The sequence below is a fragment of the Neopelma chrysocephalum genome, unplaced genomic scaffold (genome assembly GCF_003984885.1).
Source record: "Neopelma chrysocephalum unplaced genomic scaffold, ASM398488v2 Primary Assembly neopelma1_80b, whole genome shotgun sequence".
Lineage (NCBI taxonomy): Eukaryota > Metazoa > Chordata > Aves > Passeriformes > Pipridae > Neopelma > Neopelma chrysocephalum.
In genome coordinates this window covers 15071189-15092398 of record NW_020897742.1, presented here as the reverse complement: position 1 = coordinate 15092398, position 21210 = coordinate 15071189, and the positions used below count along the sequence as shown (strand labels likewise).

At 42.7% G+C, this 21210-nt stretch overlaps 1 long non-coding RNA gene across 1 annotated transcript in view; it reads left to right on the top strand.

Annotated features, from left to right (window-relative positions):
* LOC113970910 overlaps positions 1-21210 on the top strand; it is a 32594-nt gene that overhangs the window by 10707 nt on the left and 677 nt on the right. The window lies entirely within an intron of this gene.

The window sequence follows — 21210 nt, the reverse complement described above, 5'->3', positions numbered from 1 at the left end:
TGCTTTGAAATACAAAGCCAGAAATTTATTATCAAAGCTAAGCAAATTTTCTGAACATATTCAAGGTGCCGTTATGGTAAGTGAAGGAAGCCTGTGAAGTTGCTTGGAATTGTTTAAGAATAAAAAGTAAAATACATTTACGTTTCAGCAGATGGTTGGCAGAAATCAGAACACAGTCTGTTTTTCTGGGCAGGATCTGCATGCATGCAGACCACAGAGAAAGGAGACTAATGGCTTGTTTGCTGTGCAGCCTTGTGCTCTTTATAGGCAAACACTCCATCAGTGTTAGGCAATGGGGAGTTGAGTATGGGATGCAGTATGGAGCACAGAGCAGCTGACTATGAAAGCTATTTATTTGTGTCCCAGGGAGGTAAGGCAGGGAATATGCAAGGGCGTTCCACTCTTTCCATGGAGCATCTTCCTCTCCCATTTGATCTTTATGCAGAAGGGCCAGGAGAAGAGTGGAGGATATGGGAGCTGCTGAGTAGGGAATGTAGAGACTGTCTACGGCATGCTCATCCTAGGCACATTAGAGGCATGGTGGTGTTGGCAGCCCTGGGTCCCGCAGTGGGCTGGTGCTGCAGTGCTCTGCACACCTGCGTAAAGCAGTGAGATTTGGACCAGGAGAGATGTGACCATCTGCCTGTTCATCTTCAGAGCTGGAAGCTGGCAGGTGGTTGTAGTGCTGGAAGGAAGGTGACTTTGTCACCTCCCTGTTCCTGCCACCTCAGAGCCTTCCTCTAAAGGCCTGAAATGAGCTGTCAGAAAATATATGTGAAAGACTGACTTTGTCTTAGAGTCAAAGTGTTCTCCACCACCAGAGGATATAGAGCAACTGGTTTTGCTTTCCAACAGAAAAAAAAAATCTATCTGGATTTTAGTGATACTTTTCTTCCCTCAGAAGCCTTTTGAGGTGGAAATGACTGTGTGGATCCTGTGTTAGAATAATTAGTCTAACATGAACTAGCTATCAAACTCATCACTGGAGTGAGTATCTGAGCTATTCTTGCGTACCGTATTGTCTCACAGAAGCTACTGCTGCATATCACATTCCTGCTGCTGTTGGCTGTCTCCAAGGGAAGGAAGGAATTTGCACTTTTTTAGGGTTGGTTTGGAGGCTTTATAGATGGAGGAGGTAAAATTGATTCAGAGCCTCCAACCTCAGACTATACAAAATACTTGTATTTCCAGCATGGATATGGTGCTCCTGGTCAGATTCACGCTTCTAATACTACAGAGAAGGAATGTACTTCTACAACTTTTGATGCTCTACTACTGTTGTCTCTAAGTCACCATCATCTTCTGGGTCTAGAAGTGTCTAACCTCAGCCCAGTCTATTAAAAGCTCAGGTGATCTGAATTCCCTTTTTATAGCTTTGCACAGAGCAACATCTTAACTGCACTTGATGGCAGTGGTTTTGCGAGGGGAAAAATAAGGAAGCAAATTCTCGCTCTTGTTTGTGATTTCCACCTCTTTTTGAGAAAAGGTTCAGTGCACTCACATTCAAATGTAACTTAAGGTTCTTCCCTCCTATTTTTGAAGATTACTGTGCATGTATATTACGGAAGATGGATGTTATTAGCACAGAACAGTGTGCTTGTTATCTATTATACTATGATATATTTACTGAGAAAATTTTAATAAATAAACCACAGGCTTGAACCTCTGAACCCTTCTAAACCAGCCAATTCCCATGGGGGGTTTAGGAGTTTTTATGGATGAATACTGTGTTCTCATGAGAATTTTATTAGAGCTTGTAGACTCAAAACTGACTAGCAAGAGAATTTATGAGGTTACATGGGAACTATCACATCTTTCATTCCAACACCCTATGAGTTTATAAAACGAACCCTTCCTTAAACTGTGTTATAAAATAGAAGAGTGTTAATTCAACTTTAATAAAATATCTAATATTATCAGTGATTTCTCATCAGTTAGCACAGCTGGTTAATTTTATCAACTTTTCAGTTTTCAATTATCCTAGATTAGAGGGTTGGGTAAAGGGTTTTTGCTAAAAATTGGGGGGGGGGGGAAGGAAAGGAAGGGGGAAGGTCAAAAGTTACCAAATGCATCAAAGAACCCTTGTCAAGATGGATAATTAGAAGGGTGAATAGTGTCCACTATGTATTTGCTTAGCCTCTATTCTGTTTACTCTCTTGAATACTCTCTAAAATTCCTTTTGCAATTTTGTTTAAATTTAGAACAATGTTGAAGTTCTGTAGCTGCACATTATCCCACTTGAAATTTAACTGAAAATGTTATTTTGCATCTACAGTTCATCTGGAAAGCTGCCTAAGCCAGGAATTGAGGTCTGTGGTAGTGAACTACAGAGGAAGTGGTTTAAGCAAGACTCCCTTCTGGGGATATTCTGACATATTATTACATTGTGTGTACTAATGAGTAGAGAAAAGGACTGAGAGCCAGGAAGGGCAGAGTTTTAATCAAATGACTCACGATATCGCCTTCAGCAAAATACGTGACCTTGTAATTCAGCCATCTTAGCTATAACAGTGGGTAAAAATAGGGACTCAGTGTAGTGTTCAGGCAGAGATACAGATGTGCCTGTTTCAGCTGTATTCATGGTCTGCAGATTTTTCCTCCTTTGGAGTACACAGCGTGGGAAGAGAAAAGATCTCCTTTCAGCTCAAATCCATGTTGACGTATTTTTCCTTGAACGAGAGCTTTTAAAACTGTCAGATAGAGGTCAGTCCTTTGCTCAATCTGATTCACCTGTGAATGATCGAATTTGTTGGTCATGGTGGTGGTCAGGTGTCAGGGAGACCAGGGCACAAGGAGGACAAAGATACACATTTTGAATGGTTGTTTCAAATCAGATACATTCCTGGTGCTGTTTGCCCAACCAGATAGAGGTGGGAGAGTGTCTGGACTGCACAGTGTGGGACACTGGAGCCCAAAAAATTTTCTTTAAATGGTACATGAAGTGCATCAGTTTTCTGAGTGGCACTGGAAACGCTGGCCTGGAGATCATCCTGACAAAGTGCAGTTGTTTAAGATGTCACAGGCTTTGTTTTAAATCAGGAGTAGATCTTTGGTATGTGGCTAGCACTGATTTAGTTAAGAACAGCCTGTTTCTGCTGCATGCATCTCCATGTATGTTGGTCCTTATACCTGACTTAGATCACAGCCCCAGAACTCCACCTGGGGAGCTTCAGGCTCTCAGCAGTATGTGAAAGTGTTCACCTGTCTCCATGATTCTTTTGGATGGAAGGTGTCATACAGAAATATCAAGGAAAGCTACTTATCATATTTTATAAATATTTCAGGCCCTAAAAAAGGAACAGGACTGGCTTACTTTACCAAATTTGGAACCACCCATTTTATTTCAATCTCACATTACACATTACATTCTCACTGTCCACCAGAAATGTGAGGAAGGAAACCTCATGGGACTTTACTGCTTACCTTATCAGCTTTCAAAATGTAAAGACCTGTTGTGATGGCAAAACACAGGGATTCAAAGTATAGAATCATAGAATCATAGAATCAGCTGGGTTGGAAGAAACCTCTGAGATCATCAAGTCCAACCCTTGATCCACTACCACCGTGTTTACTAGACCATAGCACTAGGTGCCACATCCAGTCTCATCTTAAAAACCTCCAGGGATGGAGAATCCACCACTTCCCTGGGCATCTCATTCCAATGTCTGATTACCCTCTCTGTAAAGAATTTCTTCCTAACATCTATCCTAAACCTTCCCTGACACAGCTTAAGACCATGCCCTCTTGTCTTGCTGATAGTTGCCTGGGAGAAGAGACCAACCCCCACCTGGCTACAACCTCCTTTCAGGGAGTTGTAGAGAGTGATGAGGTCTCCCCTGAGCCTCCTCTTCTCCAGGCTGAACAACCCCAGCTCCCTCAGCCTCTCCTCATAGGACTTGTGCTCAAGTTGCTCTTCTCTGGACCTGCTCCAGCAGAACTGCATTTCATAACAATTGTTCAAGCATCTCACATCTCTAGTTTTTGCTGTCTCATGATTGGAAGGAGTGGGCAAGGTAGATACTGTATTGCCTTTTGTAAATCAATTGATGTATTTTTAGACATTTATACAGAACAGGTTGATTAAACCTCTTGTACTTCAGAGAGAAAGTATCCCTGAGCTAACATTTCACTGATCCTGTGAAGATTAAAGTAGGAGGAAATCACATACAAACAGGACTACAAATCACTGAAGTTATTTAATAAGAGAAAAGCACTAGATTGGCTCAAAACCAATCTGGAAAGGCTCTTTGTTGAAGTTATCAAGCTAATCACGTCTGGCCTCATTTTTTATATCTTATGTACTTTTATGAATTTATTTCTTTTCTCTTTGACATTTCACATTCACTGAGTTTTTTATTTTTCTCTTTTGGTTCATGTGAGCACAGCAGTTTGGAGTTGGATCATTATTCTTCAAGTTGTGCAGCAGTTAAGAAGCTAGTGCAGAAACATTGTTTTATTCTTTAACAAGACCTTTACATTTTTCTCATATTTACCAGCCCATAGCATAATATGAACCAACAAAGAGGCTCATTTTGTATCTCTGTATGACCACCAGGTTCTCATTGGAATACATTGCAAACAATGCTGTAAATTGTTAGGAATGGGTGAACAACAGTTTTCATGGGGATATTTGCTGCCTCTGGCAAATAAAAAATTGTTCCTGTCATAACAGATGGTCATATTGCTGGTTATCTGTATCTTCTTCCTGCCAGCCACTGCCCTAGCAACAGCAGTTGCTACTGAGCTGATATCTCTACTAGAACTGCCCTACTTTGTGCTCTGAACAATTATTTCAGGCTCTAGCAGATGTGTATTTCCACAAACACCTGGCCTGTGAAGTGTGCCGGCTAACACAGAGGCATGCTTTTATTGCCTCATTCAGGTTAACATCCTGCCTTACTGCCTCTTTGCCAGCGATGGCTCTGGCAGCTCCTTACTCTTCTTCAACCAGTGTTGCAAAACGCAAAATTTGCTAGTAATTGTTTAGTGGTATAGAGTTAGTTTTAAATGTAGGAAAACAGATTTGAGTCGCCTGGAATTCTGGTTACAAATACTTGTGCTTCCAAATGTGCTTCACTGTTTTAGATATTTTCTAGTAAGAAATTATTTACCTTTTTCCTCTCTGTCAGTGATGAATCTCTGTCCTAATCTAAGCTTGTGGTGCCCTGTTCATCCACCCTGTTTATCTGCTAGCAAGAAAAGCACTGGTTGTTCCCTACCTTTCCACAAAGAAGATGAAATACCAAGGACCTTCTCAATAGCAAAGTTCAGACTGAGAGAAGGGGTTATCTGGGCAGCATTTCAATGTGGAAAAATTCAAATTAAAAAAAAAAAGAAAAATGGAGGTGCCTCTAAAAGAATATTTTCTAATTATGTATTTTAGAGTTGGATTTTAGATTAAAAGAACAGCAGGAGGAACCTCCTTTTGTTGAGCTATTGATGTTGTAGAATATCACAGAAATGTTTTGGAAATACTAACCAGACATTTTCCTTCACAGCTAAAGAAGGAAAACTCAAGGGAACTATTGCCTTCCTAATTGTGGAAAAGTGCAGGAGTGCAACTCAAACATGCTTTTACCATCTTAATTTTTATTGTACATTATAGTTTAAACTTATTTCCATAGTGTGGAAAACACTAGATAAATTTGAACTCTAGGTCATGAAAGGAATACACATGGATATTTGCAGAAAGTGCCCTCATTGGGTGCTACTTCAGAGTATCATTTCCATTATAAAATTCCATATCCTTAGGACAAACTTTGAAGAAGTTTAATTACATCAAATGTAATTAAATTTATAAAATGTTCTTTAGTTATGTTTAAAAAGACCTGTTTCTAAGGGTACTGCCATTTTATTCATCTGTCTTTTCAGGCATGTTTTTGTTGGCATTTTCATATATGTTTGGCCTCATTTTTAATGAACTTTTAACTGCTAAATGGTGGTTATCTGGGACACAAGAATCAAAAGTAGTTAGAGTTCCTCAAAGCTAAGAAGAATAGACAGAAATACTGCTCAGCATTTTACACTGTTAAGCTGTGGAACAATGGAACTATATGTGGAACTATAATTATCTCCTCTTAAAACAGCAAAATAAGAAATATGCCAGTTTAGATTTGAAGTTGGCAGCAGTTCAGAAGTTTGATAGAATGATAAATTGTGGAAATTCACTGCCTTATTTTTCCCTTCATGCCCCTTCTATGTCAGCTTTTTGGTTTGTCTGCAAATGCTCAAAATTTATTTGCTCTAGAAGCTTCGTCCTCCATCCCCTCATTGTTAATAGTTGCAGCATGAAGCCAATAAGGCTCAAAAAGATGTCAGTTGTCATTATTCAGACTTCAGGAAAAACACCTTTCAGTCTAACTTAGTAGTTACATACAGTTCAAATAGATGGGAGAAACAAGGAAGCACTAGCATCCTCATTTTACAGATAGGGAATTAAAATAAAAAGTGTATGGCTCATCTCCATGACCTGAGCTCTATGCAAGTTAGATGCTTAATACTGAACTATTTGCTTAAGCTCCTTCCCTAGTGGAGAAAGATAGCCCTCAGTGATTTATCCCATCTGTCTTAAAAATTTGTATTAGAGTGGATAGAAAGGGTGATCCTGTGATAAGGCTCTTGCTCTCTCTCTCCGATGACTGTACGGGAAGCCAAAGTGGAAGGTTTTGCCCCCAGTCCCCCCCTTGCAACTGAAGGAACTTCTGTGGAGGCTTCCAAGGTGGTCAGTACATGTGAGGAGACACTGAGGGAGCCGCACTCGTTCAGTCTGCAGAAGAGATTGCTCCAGGGGGACCTAACAAAAAGTTCCAGTGCCTACAGGGAGGGTGTCAAGGGATGGAGCCAGGCTCTTCACAGTGGTGCATGGTGACAGGATGAAAGACAATGTCTCAAGTCAAAATGAAAGTGGTTCACACTCAGTATGAGGAGAAATCTTGCCCCCACAACAACAGCCCAGCTGTGGAACAGATAGGCCAGAGAGGTTGTACGCTCTCCATCCTTGAGATTTTCAAGAACCACCCGAGCAACTGGTCTGACCCCATGGCTGACCCTGCTTTGAGAGGAAGTTTGTGCTAGAGACCTCCTGGGGTCCCTTCCAACATGAACAAGTCTGTGACTCTCAGCTGAGCATGCACTCGGACTTTCATGCAATGTCAGATGTTAACGGGGAGCTGAGAACAAAACTGAACACCATTACATCACCCTCCTAATTTACATTGTTCCTGGATTACTGAATGCTCTGCTTAGTTCCACTCACCACACTACAGAATAGGTGTAGGAGAACCAAAAAAGATGCAGAAAAGAGACTGTGAGGAAAGACTAAATACGCTAGGTTCTGCAGCTTGAAGAGATATGCGGGGTCTGGGTGTACTACTGACCTAGGAAGTGATGATTATTGAAGAGATGCTAAAAAGGGAATGATTACTCACTGTTTCTAGGAATACAAGTAGAGAGCACTCAACAGTGATCAGGCAGCAAGTTTAAAAACAAACAAGATTTGTTCATGAGTATATAATAATATTGTGAAAGATTTTGAGAAGGCCAAAAGCACAAGTAGATTCAAGAAGTGGTTAGATGAGTTAATGGCAAATGTATCCATTGGTACACAGGGATTTGGATGAAACTATCACCTCAGGAAGTTCCTAAATGGCTGTTTGCTGGAGGCCAAGAGACCATGTCAGGAGAAAGTTTAGGACATGCATGGCCTTGGTTGTGCCCCTCTGCACCTGCTGCTGTTCACCGCAGAGGAGAGTCCGTGGCCAGTCTGACTGCTGTCATTATTACCTCACAGCAGTGACCATAGCCTGCTCCTGCTCCCTGATGAAGGTGGATGAAATGGGTAAATTAAAGGAAAGGCACCACAAGTTCTGAAGAAAAAGGAAGCAACGTGAGAGAAAGGCTGGGACTTAGGAGACCTCTCATGATATTGACTTGCGGTGCTGGGTAGCTCAAGACCAGCAATTATCTTTTTTCTTTTTGTACCACATGATCCCTATCTATAAAATTTGTCTTTTTAAATCTTCTGTGGAGGTTATTAGCATTAAAATATCAGTAAATATGAAGCACAAGGGGTGCCATCAGAACATAAGGAAACACTTTTCTTGCTGTGAAGGTGACAGAGCACTGGCACAGATTGCCAAGAGAGGTTAGTCTTCATTCTTGGAGATATTTAAAAGCCAACTGGATATGTGTCTCAGCAGCCGGCTCCAGGTCACCCTGCTGGAGCAAGCAGGTTGGACCATACGACTTCCAGAGGTCCCTTTGAACCTCAAAAACTCTGTGATTCTGTGAAATAGCAATATTAGTAAATATAAAATAAAATTAAAATGATAGGACTATTCATGTTAAATTACCGAGCCTCTCTAGAGATTCAAAAATGTGCCTGATAAAGAAGAAGGGAGCTGTCAGCCATGTTTTTTGATGTCACTAATATTACAGTGCTCTATGTAAACTACACTTTTATGAGGATTTCCTTGCTCTAGAATTGGATGCTTCTTGAGGTACATGTGGATGAAATCATAGCTGCCACCCACCGGTGTCTTCTTTAAAACGTCTCAGCAGGGCAGAATACTCCTAAGCAAGTGTGTTAGACAACTAGATGGCTACCTTACATAGCAGAAGGAATTCTACCTGAAAGCCAATGTGGTTTCAGAGCCAACAGGAGCACCACAGACATGGTATTTGTTCTCAGACAACTGCAAGAGAAGTGTAGGGAACAGAACAAAGGTCTCTATGTAACCTTTGTTGACCTCACCAAGGCTTTCAATACTGTGAGCAGAAAAGGTCTATGGCAGATTTTGGAACGCTTAGGTTGTCCCCCCAAGTTCCTTAAAATGATCATCTCACTCCGTGAGGATAAGCACGGCCAAGTCAGATATGGCAATGCACTTTCTGAGCCCTTTCTAATAACTAATGGTGTGAAACAAGGCTGCGTTCTCTCACCAACCCTATTCACAATCTTTTTCAGCATGATGCTCCAAAGGGCCATGGCAGACCTCGAGGACCGGGACGGTATCTACATTCGATATCGTACTGATGGAAGCCTTTTCAACCTAAGGCGACTGAAGGCCCATACTAAGACCATCTTGTCCGGGAGCTCCTCTATGCTGATGACGCTGCCCTTATCGCCCTCACAGAAGCAGCTCTGCAGCATTTAACATCCTGCTTTGCAGACACTGCTGAGCTCTTTGGGCTAGAAGTCAGCTTAAAAAAGACAGAAGTTCTCTATCAATCAGCACCTCAGGAAGTCCCCCATCATCCCCACATCACCATTGGCGAATCAGTGCTCAAATCAGTCCATCAGTTTAATTACCTAGGTAGCCTCATCTCCTCAGATGGTAAGATTGACAGAGAGATAGACAACAGGTTAGCAAAGGCATATAGTGCCTTCGGAAATCTTCATAAAAGAGTTTGGTGAAATAAACACTTGAAGAAAAGTACGAAGATCAGTGTTTACAGAGTCGTAGTGCTGTCCACTCTCTTCTATGGATCTGAATCATGGGTCATCTACCGCCACCACCTGCGACTCTTAGAACGCTTCCATCAACACTGTCTCTGTACAATCCTAAACATCCACTGGTCAGATTATGTGACCAATACATCTGTTCTAGAACAAGCAGCAATCACAAGTATTGAGGCCATGTTGCTGAGAACACAGCTACGCTGGGCAGGGCACATCTCAAGGATGAAGGACCACCGCCTCATAAGATCTTGCTTTATGGTGAACTTGCCACTGGCTGCCGCAAGAGAGGAGCCCCGAAGAAAAGATACAAGGACTCCCTGAAACAACATCTCAGCCTTGGCCATATTGATCTTCATAACTGGTCTACTCTGGCCTCCAATCGGGAGGCCTGGAGACACACTATCTATGACACTGCTAATGCTTTTGAGAAAGCACGCAGGATCACTCTCCAGGAGAAAAGACAACGCAGAAAGAATCGAGCCTTGCAGAATATACCACCTAAGGAGTCTTTCTGCTGTGCCTTTTGCAACCGGACATGCCTATCTCGTATTGGCCTTTTTAGCCACCAATGCACTTGTAACAAATGTGGGTAGAGCCCTTCCCAGTCTTCGTTCGCGAAGCCTAGCCATGATGATGATGATGGCTACCTTATGTTCAAAGACAAGTGCTGTGCTTATACAACCATATCTTCTTGTTCGGCTTTGATGCATTTAGCTGGGCAGATGCCCTTAGCTGAGCTCATGAACACAGCTCTAACCAGATAACATGAATTTTACCCAAAGGAGAAAACAGAAATTTTTGGTGTGCCTGTGACAGATGTGGACTCCTCAGTTTACTCCTGTCCCTGACTGCTACTCTGTGCTTGTTCAAAGCAGGTCTGTGCTGCAAACACCTTGACTTGCCATTGCAATGGTACCCAAGCCATGAGTTCAGTATTGCTAATTTACCTGTCTTGTTACATAAGCTTTGCAAACTCAGTATGTGGAGTTATCACACCTGGTTGTGTCTAAAACCCAGGTTTCCATGGATACCTCTTTATTACACTGCATCCAGCAGATATCCCCAGATGTGCATACAGCGTGCCCTTACTGCTGGCCAGGGTCTGCATTACACAGTGAGACTGCTTTGCTGCAGTTTTCCATTGTTGATTGTGTAAGATTTTGCATTGCCAGTTAACCTTTTAATTTTATTCTTCCCTAAAAAGAAAGGATCAGGAGGATGAGGGAAAAATTCTCTTTTATCTCAGGCTTTCCTCCAAAGCAATGTTACCATGTAATATAAATACCTTGGATACTAAGGCATAGAGATTTGGGCATAGAGAAGATATAAACAAGATTTAGATGTGCCTATGTGAAGCTACAATTCTGAAAATTACTCTTTCCTTGCCCCTAAATTTGGAAGATTCAACAGGATTATAGCTTTATTAATTCCATGGCATTACCTGTACCCAGGCAGATGTACATGTGTGTGCCTACAGATACATATATATATGTATAAAGAGATACATGTGCAAAGACTTTACAAACTTGAACAGCATCATATTTGGTTCAAAAGGAATGGGAACAGAAAGTGAGAGTCCCTTCCACTCTACCTTCAGTGTCGATTCTCACAGCATTCCCTGGCATGGCTTCTTGCACCAAACACCAAAGAGTAGTTTTCTTGAGAAACTCCTGTATTTGACACAAATACATTAAGGTTAGTTGGAATTTGTGTATTCTATGTGAAATATATGCTTATTTAAAAGCAAAGTTTCATCCTTCTGTCATTTTCCATTTTTAAAATGTAAAATACACCAGGCCTATGTGAGATGGCAAGATGATGACAGTCTAATAAGACAATGTATAGACAGAGAGGAGAGAGGAGAGTTAAAGATCTCTGTGTTTGACCCCATGCTGAGCTCTAACATTTTGTTTCTTGCTTTAATCTTTGCTTGGTGTCTCACTTGTTATTGTAACTTTACGGAATTATTCTCTCTCTTTCCTTTCTTTATGCTATTTCTGCATATAAATACAAAAAGCACAGCAGTAAGCATTAAAAACAGCGAGACCAGAATGACTTCAGTTGGCTTACAGCAGGGATGAATTTTCTCCCTTGCCATAAGCTGAGCAAAGGAGAGAGAAGATGAGAGGAATGGATTTCTTTAATCAAATGCAGACTTCTCACATTCTTGGAGTTTTAAAACCATGAAGACCACACTGTTTTATCTGTCCACTCTTCCTTATTATTCTTTGCTCTCATGACCAATGCTTTGGTTTTCTTGAGACATACTTTATGTCACATTGAAATGATGGAGAGATGGTTTTGTTGGTGCAATTCATTGACTAGGAAATTACAGTCACAGAGCATTCTGAGGTGGAAGGGACCCATAAGAATCGAGCCCAGCTCTTCAGTGAATGGCCTCTACAGGGATCAAACCCACAATGTTGGCATTTTTAGAACCATGCTCTAACCAACTGAGCTAATCTCTGATTAATACTCGAGGTACAACTCTCTATGGATTTACATGTTGCTTTGAAAAGCAGAAACGAAACTTTATAAAGATGGCACAGTAGCATTATAAACCTACCTCGCAGCAGTAGTTTCCCAACTTAAAGCAAACAACAGTAGTGAATTAGGCCCTGAAGTTTAGTGACCCAAGTAGGCAAGGGAGAGCAAGCGCCCTTTGTATGCAAGACAGGAACTGGTTGCCTTGACAGTCAGTGAAAGTCAGATCAAAAGGTTGTTTGAAAACCCTGGCTTTTAGAAGCAAAGATGGGAAACAACATTTTTCTTTTCTAGATCTGGGGTTGGGAGATAGAGGAAACAATATCTATTGTACAGACAGAGAGTTATTTGAATTCTCCCTGCTACCTCTGTGCACCTGATCAAACAGCTGGTGGTTGAAAGGCTGATGCACTGTCAGGCTTCCTGCATGATACGAGCATGATAAAAATTGTTGCAGCTGAAACAGCTGAAAGTAAAAAAATTAGAAGAAAACAGATCCCAGGAAGGAAAAGTGAGGCAACACAAAAAGAGTCCTAACCCTGGGACCTTGTCATTCAGGCATGCACAGGCTTCAGAGGAAGCCCATGGGGAGGAGAGAAAATGTCTTTTCTCCAAATATGCCTTGGATGAGCTGCACAAAAGCACTAAAGAAGACATCCTTCCAACCCCACCTTTTCTTTAATATAATATTATCCCACTACACTAGAACATAAAACCCATATACCCCTCTCTTATTAGCAACCCCCTCTCAGTCCAGGATCATAATCTCCTACCTGCTACTCTGGAATTCCTAACATACCTCAACCTCCTTCTCTTGCTTCACCAGTGGGATCCCTTATCTCACCTGTCTCCGCCCTTATTTTTCCCACATCAATCCATGTTTCCTCTGCAGCCAGACCCAGGAGCAGCTACAATGTCAGTGCCCTCCTGCCACAGAAGCAGGGTGGAGAACAGGAGTCTGTCAGCTGCTGGCCTGCGTGCAGGGGCTCACCGAGCAACTCAGACACCGAGCACAGGAGCTGCCACCAAAGTGGTACACTAAACCTTAGCACCCCATGAACCAGCACTGGAGATATTAAAAACCTGACTGGACAGGGTCCTGGGAAACCTGCTGTAGGTTACCCTTGTAGCTGACCCTGGGCTTGGACTGGATGATCTTCTGAGGTACCTTCCCACCTCAACCTTACTGTGAATATGTAAGCATTGAGCTCTGTTGTAAGAGAGGCAAGAGGAGTTAATAAACTTGAGTTGAGAGTCGTAGAGGTAGAGTTTGAACTGCATCACTGATTGTCAAACCTGTTTTTTAACCACTTGAGCATATTTGGTGCCTAAATGAAGCCTCTCTGCAGACCTTGGTCTATTTTTCCTTTGAGAAAAGGCAGATAGGAGAAAATATTACTTTCCCTGATGCACTTGGCCAAGGACAGCCCCCAGCAACCATTTTGCACCTGGGCAGCAGGAGAAATCATGTAAATTGATGGAAAGATGGGAAATGATGGGGACATGCATGAGGACAGGTGAAAAGCTGAAAGTAAAATTCCAGTTCCGCCAGCACATGCCAATCTGACAGCTTTAGACAGCAAAATATAAGTCAATACTGCATTTCCAGGGCAGCATGGGAAAGCCATACTGCTGTCTGTGTTCGTTAGGAAAATTAGCCCTTGAACATGCCTGCTATGAAAAATATATCCATTGTAAAGTGCAAAGGAGCAATTTATTTTAGTAAAAGAGCTGGCAATTCTATCTGAGGGATGATATATTCACATCCCCATTATAACCTACTCTAGGTAAAATAGATAAAATTACTGCATTTTTACTGGGAATATTGTCAAGACAACTTTTAGTGCAGCTATTTTGAGAAATTTGTAATACCATGCAATTAAAAAAGACATGGTTTAATATACTTCCACATTGTATCCACTTCCTTAGCTTTATCCACTTTATCCACTTTTCAACTTTATAGCAATTTCAGTGTTGACAGCCATTCTGATTGTATTAGCAGCAATGTGAAATACAGAGTGTGATCACTGCTAGTTCCTGTCACCACTGGGTGGGCTGTGCTCTGCATTTGTGGGGATCAGAAGCTGATGGAGACACATGGCATGGACAGCATCCATTGGGCTGGGCTGGGCCATCTCAGGCTATTACCATCTACAGGGCCTGCCTACCAGTTTATGTTGTTCTTTTCCTTCTGGTTTTATTTTGATTTTTCAATCACTATGTTGGAGAGAGCATTAGAACACTTGAAAATTGTTCTTTGACTGGGGCCAAAAAAGAAGAGCCTTACTCTGCAGCAACAGTGAGGGGACATGCTTCTCATGATGTCTTGGGGATATTGAAGGGGCTTTGAATGACATAAGGAGTTTTAAACATATCTAATGGGAATTATATAGGATAAGCATGTTTGAGATATTAAAACATTGCAACTATATTAGGCTGGATTAGATGCAACCTTTTATGGATGCATACTAATAAACTGTCATTTGCCATGGAAGCCTCACCCTTACAGTCACGCTGCTGGCAGCATTTCCAGCCCTGAGAGCTCAGTCATCAGAAAGGTGATGGAAATAACTGACAGCCTGGCTCAGGCACTCATTGCTATTAGATCTGATCCTTTAATTTTGCTCTTACATTTTCTCTCACACAGTCTGGCAATTGAGCTGCTGTCCTGCTGACCCAAGTACAAGCCAAGGCATAAGCTACGACAATGTAAGGTGCTGCTGAGCTGTATCACTGCCTCTCACCGGGGACTGGGCTGAGTGCACTGTTTTCATGAATAGAAATACTCCCCCTAATCCCAATACTTCTCTGTCTTTAACAAATTGTATCTGCAGATTCTTTGGACAAAGGGAGAGATGTTCTTTGTGTTTCGTAGCCCAGAGACAGATATAGTAGCAAAAAGAAGAGCTCTCTATCACTGACGTGGGGGAAAAAGGTGATTGAATGCAGGTTATATAATGTGTGCTTCCCCACACATCTGTGGGCTAAAATTCATTTCTAATGTAGGACTGTGTCTAGTGGACAGATACACTGCTCTTCCATATGAATGCTGGGAAGTCATATGTGGGACCTGACGCTGCATTTACCTGGCTCTGGAAAGCTCAAGTGAGTTTATGGCATGCCCAACCTGCACACTGCACATGCCAGCAGGTCTGCTCCTGGGTCTAGCAGATCCAGACACCTGGCAGAGTTTTCTCTTTGCAACACAGGAACATCCAACTTAAGCTTTCTCTTCCTCATTTTACCACTTTGTACTATCTGGCTCCTGATCTCTTCCAAATTGGATTATCCTCTTATTCTTTCCAGTACACCTGAAATCAATGAAGTCAATGTAGTATAAGTGATGGTGAGGTTGTAATAGAGAAGATTAAAGAAATGCAATGGATTTTACGTGCAAAAATAAAGATCCAGTCCAAGTAACAACTTGTAATCCAGGATACAAAAAGCACAAGGAAAAATTGATGGGGAAAATAGTACCTCAAAGTGAAGAGAGGTAACAGACAAAGGGAAGGGCCAAGATAAAGTAACAGAAGTAACAAAGATACAACGAAACAGCACACAAAGAGAAAAACTGTGTGTCTGACTAAGAGAGAAGTGTTCTAGGAACCACAAGGAAGGGAACAAAAAGAGGGAAGACAGCATGAAGCAGGGAGGATAGAAACATTTAGGACAACTGAACAACAGAGAAACAATGTTTAAAGCTGAGAATGTGGGAGGCTTTTCCAAAAAAAAAAAAAAGTGAAATGTAATAAAAGTGTGTGCTGAATTCATCCTATTCAGGCTCATTTTCTCAGCAGCATTGATTGCTGCAGAAACCAGCAATGGAGGAGCTCTCAAGGTCATCTCATCTGACTGCCTACAGAGCAGAGAGCTTCCCAGAGCCAATAGTGTCTTTTATTTGCTTCCCCCAATTTAATAATGACTAAATATAAACTGAGCTGTTGGCAATATGAGTTATGTTCTCTGTGAGCAGTAAAAGCCTGTGGTTTATACTGACAATAAGGGGGATGGTGTGGAGGTGAGGGAGCTTGTAAATTACAGTGAGTATATTAGCAAGGACAGAAGCTACAATGATGGCCTGTTTCTACAGAAGTGATTCTTGTTTGTCTGTCCTTCCACAGTTCGTCAAGAAGACAGGCCCCAAGGAGGCCTGCAAATAAACCCAGGTCTCCTGTAGAGCCGTGTCCTCTAATGTGAGACCAGAACAATTCCTCCATTTTTTGCTTTTTGGTTCTCTTTAACTGTGGGCTGCACAGGTAGAAACATGCACAGCTCTGTATGGTATGATGTTGAATATACATCAGGATACCTCGGACATTCTGGCCCTGGTGCAGGTATTTTATTATAGCAGTCTGAGAAACACTCTTATAATATAATATAATATAATATAATATACAACCCTGCTTTCGTTGTGCATTACTTTGCATGAAGAGTTAGACAACAGGAACGTTAGGAGATCATTAACAACAAAGAGCAAGCGTTCTTGCCTGAGAGGAGAAATAAAACTTGTAACAATCCAGTGACTTTAACGCAACTTTGTTGAGAACAGAATAGGAGCAATTTACTCTGAACCCAATGGGAATGACATGCCACAACTGAACCCTGTGTAGGATCTGCAGCCCAAGCCGTCTCACTGTGCTGAGCTCTCAGTATGAATAACGGTGCTAAGCTTTGGGGGTTGTTTTCTTGGTCATCCTCTAAGTGCAACACTGACTGCCCTGAAATGCATTTTAGAAGTTTCTGAAGTAAGGTAGAAATAGATCTAACCATAGTTTAGATTTTTTCTTCTAAAAGTAGGCACATAATTGCACGTTCTGAGCTTCCTGTTTCCTTGAGCAATAGAAATTTCTGGATCAAAGTATGGCATTTAGCCATGTAGTTCACTAGATGCAGTACATCCAACATTGCCTAACAAGACTGATCTTTTGTATGGCAACATTGCTAAATATAACTCAGCTTCTGTTGGTCTCCACAGGACAACACAAGTAGCTCCATAAAGCTGGATATAAAAACCAAAGAGGCAGAGAAAACAGACTTGACAAGAGAGCATATCGCTCTCCAGGCCTATCCTCAAAAGGGAAGAGAGTGGGATACCCTGTGAGAGTATGTCAAGATACAGAAGTCAAACCACACACTCATTGCAGGCATTTTGGCAGCTCAGTTTTTAACAACTCCTGGGAGGGTGGCATCCCCACGTCAACCTCTCTGTCCCAGGCGAGGGGCAGAGGATGGCAGGAGATGACCCCTCTGCTCAGGGGTGGCTACACTGCCTGCAGCCCTTCTCCCTGGGCTGAGACATCTCCAGTGTGCTGAGACATCTCCAGTGCCCTGTGGAGGGAGAGGGAAAGGGACCAGCATCCGCCTGGATCAATGGAGTCAACCTCCAGGATGGATGTCTGCACCTGAGCTGCTCAGGCTGGGCTCTCCTTGCAGCCTGCAGACATACAGTCAATATAACTAATCAGGCTAAACTCTCTTTCATCTCATCCTGGAATCAATGCCTAAAATTGTTCAGAAGAAGGAAACACTGGACATGCATTTATTTCTTGAGTGACATTATAGAGAAGTAAAAGGGTCTGGGCTCCTCTGTCCCCTATGAGGGAGTTCAGGTCAGCTGTAGATGCGTATATTGTGGATGTCTTGAGATATCTGAGACAAGTGTGATGCCAAATGCTTTGTGCAGCTATAGCTTAAGGACCTCCTGATCACCACACACAGATTTAAATCAGACACCCTTTTTCTAGCTGAGACAGCCAAGAATCGAGCAAAGGAATGCAGAGGGCTTGGCACAGGATCCACAGGCTTAAAACAGTCCACACTAGGGATTCCTCAAAAAATAAGAGGAGAGTCTTTGTTTTTTTCTGGAGAATATGGAAATCAAAGCACAGGGATTGCTCTTCCTCTCCCTGGTTTTGCAGCAAAGTAGGAGATAGAGGGGGAAAAAAAGGAGTTTATTTCTGTAGGCCACAATTTAGTCAATATATTGAACCTGAAGCCCAGCTGACTGGACTCTATAGGGGTAAACCACATATGAAACAACCAGCATTTGTTTGGATACTTACTTTGTTTTCTGAGGACTGAATTTGCATTGCCTTAGTCCTCAGCTCCTTTCTGTCTGGCTCAGACTGTAGCTTGCTAACCCCCACATCACACACCCCTCAAGGCCTCTTCTGATTCATTATCAGGTTGGGGAGAATCTGAGATGTAGAAATTAGCCCACAGTGCATTAAGTGAGTTTCGTACATAAAACATGGTGCATTAAGGCTTTTTACTGTGTCACTGGTTTCTAAAAGCAGCTTAACCAAATCTCAAAACCACTTCACATATTTTCAGTAGGAAATCATAAATCTTCCCCGTCATTTTGGCAGGCCTCTTCCTTCTCTGCCCTCCCATGAAATTCAGTCTGCTAAGCTGATTTCCATAATTCCTTTCACTGAGAATCTGTCTTGCTACCGTCACTGGTTTCATATATTTGGCCATCCCACGGTGAAAGGGAGCAGGCAGGATGTTTTTTTCCTCCCTGCAAATATAGAGCATTTATGCCAGTGTTGGAGGAGAAGCATCACGTCCTCTTGCAGCATCCCTCAGGGCCGAGGGCTCCTTGGAAGGCACATATTGCACATCACATGTGATCTCCGGGGAATGAACCTGCTGGTGCTTTCCCTCACTCTTGGTCAATCCCGTTCAGTGAATTCGCGGCATCTCCTTTGCGCCGGGGTTGACAGGGGCAGCACTGACTGTAAAACGTGAGGATCAGCCCTCTGCCCCTTTCCCTTCTTGTCGATAGTGGGAACAGCCCGGCGCTGAGATCTGCTGGTTCTCCACGAGATGGTGGTAGATGCAAAGCGTTGGGCTGGAGCTGCCTGCGAGCGCCCGCTGCCCTTCCTTCCCCGAGCCAGACATATCCCAAGCCGTACCCCAGCCCTGCCCTCCCCGAGCCAGCCGCTGCACATGGGGCTTGTTTGGGCAAAGCAGGATTATCTGCAAAGGGCAGGCAGAGAGAGTTCGTCTTACAGCCCAGGCTGCCCAGCGCTCCGGCACAGGACTCCTTAGGGAACATCTGTCCTACAGAAACTGCCTTCTTAATATGCATTGGCTACCTCAGGGTAGCCACCACATTACAAAAGCTGTGCAAGCAGGACAGCTCAGGTTTGAGGCTTCATTATAAACCACACAGAAAGAGCTGGGATTGACTTTTTCTCTGCAATGAAAACCAGTATGTTCCTTCTGTATTTGCAGTTCAATGTGGAAAAACATTAGATAATGGAAAGAAAAAGCTACCATTCTTATGCCCAAACACATATTCATTCCTCTGTATGTTGGTGTGCTTGCTGTGGGCATGCGAGGCACGTGCTGGCCAGAGTGCTAGGGCAGATGCCAGGAGATGCACTGCCACAGTCCTGGAGTGTGCTTGGCACCAACACGTGCTTGCTGCTCAATAGTAACTACCCCTTACAACCTCGACCCAATGGCTTATAAACTGTAATATCTCTTCCTATTCTTCAATGTAGTTCAATGCAAGAGCTTCTCCCAGGTAAGAATTTGGTGTGAAATGTTTCCATAAGAATCAGATAACCCATATCACTGCAGAGGTCCTGGAGATGGGGAGCAGGATCAGATGGGACATCCAGCCCCAAGTTCCTGCCTCCAAAGGAGGCTGAGCTTGCAGGGACAGGGTGTCACCTGCTGCTGACTGTGGCTTTCTGAGAGGACAGGTGAGTTTGAGTTCATTTGCACAGGGAAGAGTAGCTGGTACCCCAATGCTCATCACTGCAGTCTGCTCAATGATGACATCAGAGATGACCCAAAGGAAAAGTACAAAAAGGAGGGAGCCCCACAGGACTGTGGTAGCCAAGTGCCTCGGGAGTGGATATGAGCAAGGGGAGGCTTGTGTCAGGCAACCTGTAAGACAGCATGCACACCACACGTGTCAGCTGGGCCCAAATTCTGGGGTTTAATCCAAGATGCTGGCTGAGCTGCTGCTGTTGTGAACAAATTAGATCTTAACCAACACTGGACAAGCCTCTCAGCTCATAGTTGCCTCCTGACCGAGATCTCTGCTGTTTGTGTGAAGCTGCTCCTTGGCTCTGCTCCTGTGCAAACTCAACAGAGTGACTTAGGTGGCAGGTGGTGTAAGAGGAACTCTTGGATCCAGAACAGAGGACAGGAGGCTTGGCAGAGTACTGGGGTCTTACAGCCCTGCCTCTCACAACCAACTCGCACAGCAGGAAGACACAAATTTCAGCTGCCCTGGCAGGCCAGCTTGTCTGAGGGGCTACAGGGGATGCTGAAACCCCCCAAAAATAAACCTGAACATGCAAGCTACGTGTCTGTTGCTAACACATAGTACTGGCATACTGTATGACTGAGGAACTGTGTGCTGTTGCATCTGCTTCATGAAAAGAATCGCTTCTCTTTTAAATTAAAGCGTGCATTCTTTCCTGCAGCATCAAATCTCATGTTTCTTTTCTAACGCATTTTATAATCAAACTGTCAAAATTCTTCCAGGCAGAAGTTAGTAATATCAGCCAGGCAGTTTGGTTATAGCAACACTGACCTCACCTGGGTGGCAGGACCGATTCTGAGCACATTGGTGTTGGATGATACTCAGGAGCCGCTGTTAGAAACTGATACTGAGTGAACAAAACACAGTCTTTGCTTACACGAGGAAACAAAACACTTAAGATATTCTGTACATGCCTTAGCTACTCTCTGCTTTAGTCCTCCGATTCAGTTAAACCTTTGTAATCTTATTTGTATAGCCAAGCTGTCTTGGCATGTTACTGGGTTTGGCTCAAGTAGCCAAACTTTATTACACAGAAAGCAAATCTGAGATATGTGCAGCCATAAAACAGATTCACAGAAGTCACCCAGTTAAAAACAAAGACTCATCCAAACCACAACCAATCCCACATTGATCCTTGAGTCTAAATTTTCTCAGAGTTCAAGGCTGAGGGAAGGAAAGATGCAAGCTACATACATAGCTGGTAGTGCAACCTAAGTTTTTGGACTGCCTAATGCATCTTGTCCTCTCAATCCTGGGTTTATTTATTATTTATACATATTTATTTTTATTATTTTTTACCTTTGCCCAATTAGCAAAAAGCTAGTTAGCAAAAAATTAATTGCCCAATTAGCAAAAAGCCAGAGCTTTGCTTGCCAGGTGTGTCTCACAGGCTAGGTTTTCTTCAAAGTTTTCAGCCCAAACAGTTCATGTGTCTAAGAGCACCTTTTTTCCTTAATGTAATCATGGCCAGGTTCAAGAC